We start from the raw sequence: 12,041 nt of genomic DNA on the forward strand, positions 1-12,041 counted from the left end.
GTTCCAATCCATTTCATTCCACGATCATTTCGACATTCCATTCCATTCCATTCCAGTTTCCATTCCACATTCACTTCTACATTCCATTCCACATTCCGTTCCGTTACATTCCACGTTCCATTTGACATTCCATTCCATTCAAATCCACTTTCCATTCCACATTCCATTCCACATACCATTCTGCATTCCATTCCTTTCCATTCCACATTCCATTCCACATTCCATTCCACATTCCATTCTACATTCCATTACATTCCATTTCACATTCCATTCCTTTCCATTCCACATTCCATTCCACTTTGCATTCCAATCCATTCCACATTCCATTCGACACTGAATTCCATTCCAGTCCATATCCCATTCCACATTCCATTCGATTCTTTCCACATTCCATTCCATTCCATTACTCATTCCATTCTACATTTCATTCCACATCCCATTCCATTGCATTCCACATTCCATTCCACAATCCGTTCCGTTCCGTTCCACGTTCCATTCCAGGTTCCATTCCACATTCCATTCCAGATTCCATTCCAGATTCCATTCCATTCTATTCCAAGTTTCGTTTCCCTTTCCATTGCATTTCATTCCACGTTCCATTCCACATTCCATTGCACATTCCATTCCCCATTCCTTTCCGTTCCATTCCACATTCCATTCCACTTTCCATTCCATTAAATTCTACGTTACATTCCACAATCCGTTCAATAAAATTCCAGTTTCATTTGCACATTCCATTCCACATTCGATTCCACATTCCGTTCCTTTCCATTCCACATTCCATTCCACAGTCCATTCCACATTCCATTCCACATTCCATTCCACATTCCATTCCATTCCATTACAGTACATTTCACGTCCCATTCCACTTTCCATTCCATTCCATTCCACGTGCAATTCCAAATTCCATTGACCTTTCCATTCGACGTTCCATCCCACGTTCAATTCCACGTTCCACTCCATTCCATTCCACTTTCCATTCTACATTCCATTCCATTCCATGCCACTTTCCTTTGCACTTTCCATTCCACATTCTATTCCACATTCCATTCCACATTACATTCTATTCCATTCCACATTCCATTCCATTCTGTTCCAAATTCCATTAGATTCCATTCCATTCCATGCCTCTTTCAATTCCATTCCATTCCATTGCAATCCATTCCATTGCATTCCACATTTCATTACATTGCATTCCGCATTCCATTCCATTCCATTCCATTCCACATTCCATTCCATTTCATTCCATTCCACATTCCATTCCATTTCATTCCATTCCACATTCCGTTACATTCTATTCCCCATTCCATTCCATTCCATTTAACATTACATTCCACGTTCCGTTCCACGTTGCTTTCCACGTTCCATTCCATGTTCCATTTGTCATTCCATTTCTTTCCATTCCACATTCCATTCCATTCCATTCCACATTCCATTACATTACACTCCACATTCCATTCCTCGTTCCATTACATTCTATTCCACCTTCCATTACACGTTCAATTCCACATTCCATTCCACGTTGTATTCCACATTCCATTCCAAATTCCATTGCACATTCCATTCCATTCAATTCTACGTTGCATTCCACATTCCATTCCAGTTTCCATTCCATGTTCCATTCCACATTCCATACCATTCCATTCCATTCCATTCCATTCCGGATTCCTATCCATTACATTCCCCATTCTATTCTGCCTTCCATTCCATTCCAATGCACGTTTCTTTCAACATTCCATTGCATTCCATTCCACTTTCGTTTCCAAATTCCATTCCATATTTCATTCCTTTCCATTCCACATTCCATTGCACATTCCATTCCACATCCCGTTGCATTCCATTCCACATTCCATTTCATTTCATTCCACACTCCATTCCACATTCCATTCCATTCAATTCCACGTTCCATTCCACATTCCATTCCACATTCCACTCCATTCCATCCCACATTCCATTAAACATTCCATTCCACATTCCATTCCATTCCATTCCACTTTCCATTACACGTTGCATTCCACTCTATTCCACCTTCCATTCCGTGCTATATGCCACATTCCAGTCCACGATACATTCCACATTCCATCCCACTTTCCATTTCAGATTCCTTTCCACATTCCATTTGACATTCCATTCCATTCCATTTCACATTCCATTCCACATTCCTTCCATTCCGTTCCCCTTTCCATTCCACTTTGCCTGCCACATTCCTTTCCATTCCATTCCATTCCACATTCCATTCCACATTCCATTCCATTCCATTCCATTGCAAATTCCATTCCACTCCATTCAATCCCTATCCACATTCCATTCCATTCTATTCCATTCCAAGTTTCTTGCCATTGCCTTCCACATATCTTTTCAACTTCCATTCCGTTCTATTCCACGTTTCATTCCACACTGTATTCCACGTTCCATTCTATCTTCCATTCCACGTTCCATTTCATTCCATTCCACATTCCATACCATTCCATTCCGCAATCCATTCCATTCCATTCCAATTTTGATTCCACATTCCATTCCACATACCATTGCGTTCCATTCCATATTCCATTCCACATTCCGTTTCACATTCCATTCCATTCCATTCTACATTCCATCGCATTACATTCCAGATTCCTTTCCACATTCCTTTTCATTCCATTCCATTCAGTTCCACATTCCATTCCACATTCTATTTCACCTTCCATTCCACATTCCATCCGTTTCCATTCCACTTTCCATACCATTCCATTCCATATTACATTACACGTTCCAATCCATTACATTCCAGTTTCCATTCCGCATTCAATTCCACTTCCCATTCCACATTCCACTCCGTTCCATTCCATATTCAATTCCACATTCAATTTCACATTCCATTCCACATTGCATTCCACTGCATTCCACATTTCATTCCACATTCCATTCCATTCCATTCCACATTGCATTCAACGTTGCAATCCATTCCAGTTCAGATCCCATTCCTCATTCCATTCCATTCCCTTCCACATTTCATTCCATTTCATTACACGTTCCATTCCACATTTCATTCCACATCCAATTCCATTCCATTGCCCATTGCATTCCACATTCCATTCCATTCCACATTCCATTCCACATTCCATTCTGCAGTCCTTTCCACATTCCATTCCACGTTCCATTCTCATTCCTTTGCGTTTTGTTACACATTCTATTCCACAATCCTTTGCATTGCAATTAAGATGCCATTCCACATTCCTTTCCATTCCATTCCATTCCATTCCACATTCCATTCCACGTGGCATTCCAATGTCCGTTAAATTCCATTCCACATTCCATTCCATTCCATTCCACATTCCATTATATTCCAATCCACATTTCATTCCACATTGCATTCCATTCCATTACACATTCCATTGCACATTCCATTCCTCATTCCATTCCATTCCATTCCACATTCCATTCCATTCCATTCCATTCCACGGTCCATTTCACATTCCATTCCATTCCATTCCATTCCATGTTCCATTCCACACTCAATTCCACATTCCTTTCCATATTCCATTCCGTTCCATTCCACACTTGATTCCAGATTGTATCCTATGTTCAATTCCACATTCCATTCTACTTTCCATTAGATGTAATATTCTACGTTCAATTCCATTGCATTTCACTTTGCATTCCACATTCCATTCCATTCCATTACAAGTTCCATTCCACATACCGTTCCACTTTCCATTCCATTCCATTCCATTTTCCATTCCATATTCCATTGCATTCCATTCCAAGTTCTATTCCACACTCCATTCCACATTCCATTCCACATTCTATTCCGTTCTATTCCACATTCCATTCCACAACACATTCTACATTTCAATCCACTTTCCATTCCACATTCCATTAAATTCTCTGCCACATTCCATTCCACATTCCATTACATTCCATTCCACACTCCGTTCCACTTTCCATTCCACATTCCATTCCATTCCATTCCACATTCCATTCCACTTTCCATTCCACATTCCATTCGATTTCATTCCATGTTCGATTCCACATTCCATTCCATTCCGTTAAACTTTCCATTCCACATTCCATTGCACATTCCATTCCACATTCCCTTCTGTTCCATTCCACATTCCATTACATATTCCATTCCATTCCGTTCCACATTCCTTTCTATTACACTCCACAATTCATTCCACATTCCCTTCCATTCCATTCCACATTCTATTACAAGTTCCATTCTATTTAAATCCACGTTCCATTCCACGTTTCATTCCACATTCCATTCCACATTCCATTCCCTACCATTCCGCATTCCATTCCACATTCCATTCCACATTCCAATCCATTCCATACCACGTTCCATTCCACATTCCATTCCATTCCATTCCACGTTCCATTCTCATTCCATTGCATTACATTCCGCATTCCTTTCCACATTCAATTCCATTCCATTTCACATTTCATACCACATTTCATTCCGTTGCATTCCACACTCCATTCCACTTTCCATTCCATGTTCCATTCCACCTTCCAATCCACGTTCCATTCCATTCCATTCCACGTTCCATACCATTCCATTCGACGTTCTTTTCATTCCGATCCACATTCCATTCCACTTTCCATTTCTCATTCCGTTCCACATTCTATTTCACTTTCCATTCCATTCCATTTCATTCCACATTCCATTCCATTCCATTCCACATTCCTTTCCAAATTCCATTCCACATTCCGTTACTCTCAATTCTTTTCCACTTTCCATTGCATTCCATTGCACAATCAATTCCACATTCCATTCCACATTCCATTGCAAGTTCCATTCCATTGCATTCCACTTTCCAATCCATTCCATTCCTCATTCAATTCCATTCCATTGCACATTCCATTCCATCCCATTCCATTCCATATTCTATTCCATTCCATTCCATTCCACGTTCCATTCAATCGCATTCTGCCTTCAATTCCATTCTATTCGATTCCATTCCACATTCCACTCCATTCAATTCCATTCCATATTCCATTCTATTCGATTCCACATTCTATTCCATTGCATTCCACATTCCATTCCACGTTCCATTCCACGATGCATTCCTTGTTCTATTCCACGACCCATTTCACGTTCCATTCCTTTCCATTCAAAGTTCTATTCCAATGCATTCCACATTCCATTCCATTCCATTCCACATTCCATGCCATTCCATTCCACATTCCATTCCACTTTCCATTCCATTTCTCTCCACTTTCCATTCCACGTTCCATTTCACATTGCATTCCACATTGCATTCCAATTTCCTTCCCATTCCATTCCACATTCCAATCGATTCCATTGCACTTTCCATTCCATGTTCCATTCCACTTTCCATTTCACATTCCAATCCAAGTTTCTTTCCATTCTTTCCAAGTTCCATTCCATTTTCCATTCCATTCCATTCCTCGTTCCATTCCAGTTTCAATTCCACGTTCCATTCCACATTCCATTCCAGTTTCAATTCCACGTTCCATTCCACATTCCATTCCAATCCATTCCACTTTCCTTTCCAGATTCCATTCCACGTTCCATTTCATTACATTCCACAATCCATTCCACATTCCATTCCATAACATTCCACGTTCCTTTCAACATTCCATTCCTTTCAATTTCACGTTCCATTCCATATTCCATTGCGCATTCCATTCCATATTCCATTTCACGTTCCATTCGATGATCCATTCCACTCTCGATTCCATGATACATTGCACATTCCATTCCACATTCTATTAAATTCCATTCCATTCCCATCCATATTCCCTTCCACATTCCATTCCACATTCTTTCCACCTTCCATTCCACATTCCTATACACGTTCCAATACACATTCCAATACATGTTCCAATACACATTCCAATACACGTTCCAATACACATTCCAATACACATTCCATTCCATTCCATTCCATTCCATTCCATTCCATTCCATTCCATTCCATTCCTTCCCACGTTCAATTCCACGTTCCATTCCATTTCATACAACTTTTCATTCCATATTCCATTGAACATCCCATTCCACGTTGCATTCATTTTTTCATTCCACGTTCCCTTCCACATTCCATTCCATTGCATTCGACATTTCATTCCACATTCCATTCCACATTCCAATCCATTCCATTCCACATTCCATTCCATTCCATTCCAATCCACATTCCTTTCCATTACATTCCAAGTTCAATTCCATTCAACATTCCATTCCATTCCATTCCACATTCAATTCCACATTCCATTGCACATTCCGTTACACATTCCATTCCATTCCATTCTATTCCACATTCCATTCCATTCCATTCCACATTCCATTCCATTCCATTCCACATTCAATTCCACTTTTCATTCCACATTCCTTTATCATCCAATTCCATTCAATTCCACGTTCCATTTCATTCCATTGCCTTCAACTTTCCATTCAATTCCATTGAAATCCAAGTTCCATTCCATTCCATTGCATTCCACATTCCATTCCATTCCATTCCACATTCCATTCCATTCCATTCCACATTCCTTTCCATTCCATTCCCATTCCATTACACATTCCATTACACATTCCATTCTATTCCATTGCAGTTTCAATTTCATTCCATTCCATTTCATTCCACATTCCTTTCCACATTACAAACCATTCCATTTCTCTTTCCATTCCATTACATTCCACATTCCATTCCATTCCATTTGACATTCGAATCCACATTCCACTCTCTTCCATTCCTTTTCACATTGCATTCCACATTCCATTCCGTTCCATTTCACATTCAATTCAATTCCGTTCCATTCCACATTCCATTTCTTTCAATTTCACATTCCTTTCCATTCCATTCCACATTCCATCCCGCCTTCAATTCCATTCCATTCCACATTCCATAGGAAATTCCGTTCCATTCCATTCTACATTCCTTTCCATTGCATTTCTCGTTCCATTCTAATCTATTCCAATTTCTTTTCCACGTTCCATTCCACGATCCATTCCACTTTCCATTTATCTTGCCATTTCACATGCCATTCCAATCCATTCCTATTTCCATTCCACATTCCATTCAGTTCCATTCCACATTCCATTCCATTCCTTTACACATTGCAGTCCACATTCCATTCCACATTCCAGTCCAGATTCCATTCCTTTCCACTTCATTCCATATTCCATTTCATTCCATTCCACATTCCATTCCATTCCATTCCACATTCCATTCCATTTCTTTCCATTCCCCATTCTATTTCATTCAACTTTCCATTCCAATCCATTCCACATTCTGTTCAATTCCACTCCATTCCATTCCACATTCCATTCCATTCCTTTCCGTTAAACATTCAATTCCACTTCATTCCATTCCACATTCTATTCCATTCCACAATCCATTCCATTGCATTCCATTCCACATTCTATTCCATTCCACATTTCACTGCATTCAATTCCACATTCCAATCAATTCCATTCCATTCCATTCCAAATTCCGTTGCATTCCATTCCATTCCGCATGCCATTCCACTTCATTCCATTCCACGTTCTATTCCATTCCACATTCCATTCCCTTCCATTCCACATTCCATTTCATTCTATTCCACATTTCATTCCACATTTGATTCCATTCCATTCACCATTCCTTTCCACATTCCATGCTCGTCCATTCCATTCCACAATCCATTCCACATTCCATTGCAGATTCCTTTCCACATTCTGTTCCATTCCATTCCACATTCCATTCTACATTCCATTCCATTCCTTTCCACATTCTGTTCCACATTCCATTCCATTCCATTGCTCATTCCATTCCACATTCCATTCCATTCAATTTCACATTCCATTCGATCAATTCCACGTTCCATTCCACTTTCCATTCCATTCCATTCCGTTTCACATTCCGTTCCATTCTTTTCTACATTCCATTCAATTCTATTCCATACCATTCCCAATTCAATTCCATTCCTTCCCGTTCCACATTCTATTCTATTCCACATTCCATTCCGCTACATTTGACATTCCATTCCATTCCATTCCATTCCATTCCACATTCTATTCTATTTATTTCCATTCCATTTCCTTCCATTCCACATTCTATTCCTTTCCACATTCCAATCCTTTCCTTTCCACATTCCATTCCACTGCATTGTATTCCATTCCAACCCACATTCCATTGCATTCCGATCCGTAGCACATTCTATTCCTTTCCATTCCACATTCCAATCCATTCATTTATTGCATTCTATTCCATTCAATTCCACATACCATTCCTTTCCGCATTCCATTCCACATTCCATTCCACGTTCCATTCCACCTTCCAATTCATTCCATTCCATTACACATACCATTCCATTCCATTCCACATTCCATTCCACTTTCCATTACTTTCCATTCCACATTCCATTCCCTTCCATTCCACATTCCATTTCATTCTATTCCACATTCCATTCCACATTTGATTCCATTCCATTCACCATTCCTTTCCGCATTGCATCCCATTCCATTCCATTACACAATCCATTCCAAATTCCATTGCCTATTCCATTCCACATTCTGTTCCATTCCATTCCACATTCCATTCCACATTCCATTGCATTCCTTTCCACATTCCATTCCACATTCCATTCCATTCCTTTGCTCATTCCATTCCACATTCCATTGCATTCAATTTCACATTCGATTCCATTAATTCCACATTCCATTCCGCATTCCATTCCACATTCCATTAAATTCCATTCCACATTCCAATCCATTCCAATCCACATTCCATTCCAATGCGTTCCACATTCCTTTCCATTCCATTCCACATTCATTTCCATTCCCTTCCACATTCCATTCCACATTCCACTCCACTCCATTCCACATTCCATTTTATTCCATTCCACATTCCATTCCATTCCATTCCACATTCCTTTCCACATTCCACTCTATTCCATTCGATACCACATTTCAATTCAATTTAAATTCCATTCCATTCAACATTCCATTCCACATTCCATTCCATTCCATTCCACTTTCCAATGCATTGCGTTTCACATTGCATTCCACATTCCATTCCAAATTCCATGCCATTCCATTTCATATGCCATTCCATTCCATTCCATTCCACTCCGCATTCCATTCCACGTTCCGTTCCATATTGCATTCCACATTCCATTCCTCATTTCATTCCGTTCCATTCCACATTCCATTCCACATTCCATTCCACGTTTCATTCAACATTCCATTTCACATTCCTTTCCATTCCATTCCACATTCCGTTCTCAATCCATTGCATTCCTTTCCACATTCCTTTCCACTTTCCATTCCATTCCATTGTACATTTCATACCACATTACCTTCCACATTCCATTCCATGTTGCATTCCACGTTCCATTCCACTTTCCATTCCATTCCATTCCATTGCACATTCCATTTCATTCCATTCCACGTTGTAATTCATTCCGTTCCACATTCCATTCCACATTTCATTTCACATTCCGTTCCAAATTATATTTCACTTTCCATTCCATTCCATTCCGTTCCACATTTCGTTGTAGTCCATTCCATTCCATTCCACCTTTCCTTCCATTGCATTCCACATTCCATTTCATTCCATTCCATTCCATTCCATTCCATTCTATATTCCACTGCATTCCATTTCATTTCACATTCCATTCCATTACATTCCACATTCCATTCCATTCCTTTCCACTTTCCATTCCACCTTCCATTCCACGTCATATTGCATGTTCCATTCCACGTCCCATTCAAGGTTGCATTCCTTTCCATTCCACATTCCATTTCATTCCATTACACGTTCCATTCAATTCGATACCATGTTCCATTCCACGTTCCATTCCACTTTCCATTCCACGTGGCATTCCAAGTTCCATTCCATTCCATTCAATGTTCCATTCCACGTTCCATTCCATTAAATTATTGGTTCCATTCCATTCCATTTCACCTTCAATTGAACGTTGCTTTCCATTCCATTCCACATTCTATTGCATTCCATTGCACATTTCATTCCACGTTCCATTCCATTGAATTCCACTTTCCGTTCCACGTTCCATTCCACGTTCCGTTACTTTCCATTCGTCATTCCTTTCCATTCCACTTCGCATTCCATTCCACTGCATTCGACATTCCATTCCACATTTCATTCCATGTTGTATTCCATGTTGCATTCCACGTCCCATTCCACTTTCCTTGCCTTGCCATTCCATTTTCCATTCCATTCCATTCCACATTGCATTCCATTCCATTCCACATTCCATTCTACATTCCGTTTCTCATTCCATTCCATTCCACGTTCCATTCAACATTCCAATCCATTCAATTTCATGTTTCATTCCATATTCCATTCCACATTCCATATCACATTCCCTTCCAGTTCCATTTGATGATCCATTCCACGTTCAATTACAGGACCCATTGCACGTTTAATTCCACATTCCATTCCATTCCATTCTGTTCCATGCCACATTGCATTCCACGTTCCATTCCGCACTCCATTCCACGTTCCATTTCACATTCCTTTCCATGTTCTATTCCACGATCCATTCTACTTTCCATTCCATTTCAATCCACGTTCCATTCCACGTTACATTCCTTTCCATTCCACTTTTCATTCCACATTCCATTGCACGTCCCATTCCACTTTCCATTCCATGTTCCATTCCACGTTCCATTTCAAGTTCCATTCCACATTCTATTCCATTCCATTCCACATTCCATTCCACATTCCACTGCAAATTCCATTCCACGTTCCAATCGACATTGCATAGCACATTCCATTCCACATTGCATTGCGCATTACATTGCTTTCCATTTCACTTTCCTTTCCATTCCGTTCCACTTTCCATTCCAAATTCAATTCCATTCCATGCCACATTCTATTGGACATTCCATTCCATTCCATTACATATTCCTTTCCATTGCATTCCCCATTCCATTCTAATCCATTCCACATTCCATTCAATTCTATTCTGCATTCCATTCCATTCCATTCCATTCCACATTCTATTCCATTCCACATTGCATTCCATTCCATTTCACATTCCATTCCATTCCATTCCAAATTCCATTCCATTCCATTCCACATTCCATTCCAATCCATTCCACATTCCATTGCATTTCATTCCCTTCCATTTCATTCCATTCCACATTCTATTCCATTCCGCATTGCATTCCATTCCACATTCCTTTCCACTGTATTCTATTCCATTCCATTCCACATTTCATTCCATTCCATTCCATTCCACATTCCATTACATTCCATTTCACTTTCTATTACATTCCATTCAACATTCCATTCCACATTCCTCTCCATTCCATTCCTCATTCCATTCCACATTCCATTGCATTCCATTCCACTTTCAATTCCATTCCACCTTCCATTCCATTCCACATTCCATTCCATTCCACCTTCCATTCTGCATTCCATTCTATTCCACATTCCATTCCAAATTCCATTCCATTCCACTCCACATTCCATTCCAATCCATTCCACATTCCATTCCGCATTCCATTCCTCAATAAATTCCACATTCCATTCCACAATACACTGCACTCCATTGCATTCCACATACCATTCCATGTATTTCCATTCCATTCCACATTCCATTCCATTCCATTCCACTTTCCATTCTATTCCACGTTCCATTCCATATTGCACATCATATTCTATTCCATTCCACGTTCCATTCCACATTCCAAACCACATTCCATTCCATTCCATTCCACATTTCATTCCACATTCCATTCCACATTCCATTCCGTTCAATTCCAAATTCCTTTACACATTTCATTCCGCATTCTATTCCACTTTCCATTCCAAATTCCATTCCACATTCCATTCCATTTCATTCCACATCCCATTCCACATTCTATTCCATTTCATTTCACCTTCTGTTCCACATTCCATTCCATTCCCCCTTCCATTCCGCATTCCATTCCATTCCATTCCACATTCCTTTCCACAATCCATTCCATTCCATTTCACATTCCGTTCCATTCCATTCACATTCCATTCCATTCCAATCCACTTTCTGTTTCATTCCATTCCATTTCACTCCACATTCTATTCAATTCCATTACATTCCACATTCCATTG

This window comes from Pongo abelii, chromosome 12 (assembly GCF_028885655.2).
Source record: "Pongo abelii isolate AG06213 chromosome 12, NHGRI_mPonAbe1-v2.0_pri, whole genome shotgun sequence".
Lineage (NCBI taxonomy): Eukaryota > Metazoa > Chordata > Mammalia > Primates > Hominidae > Pongo > Pongo abelii.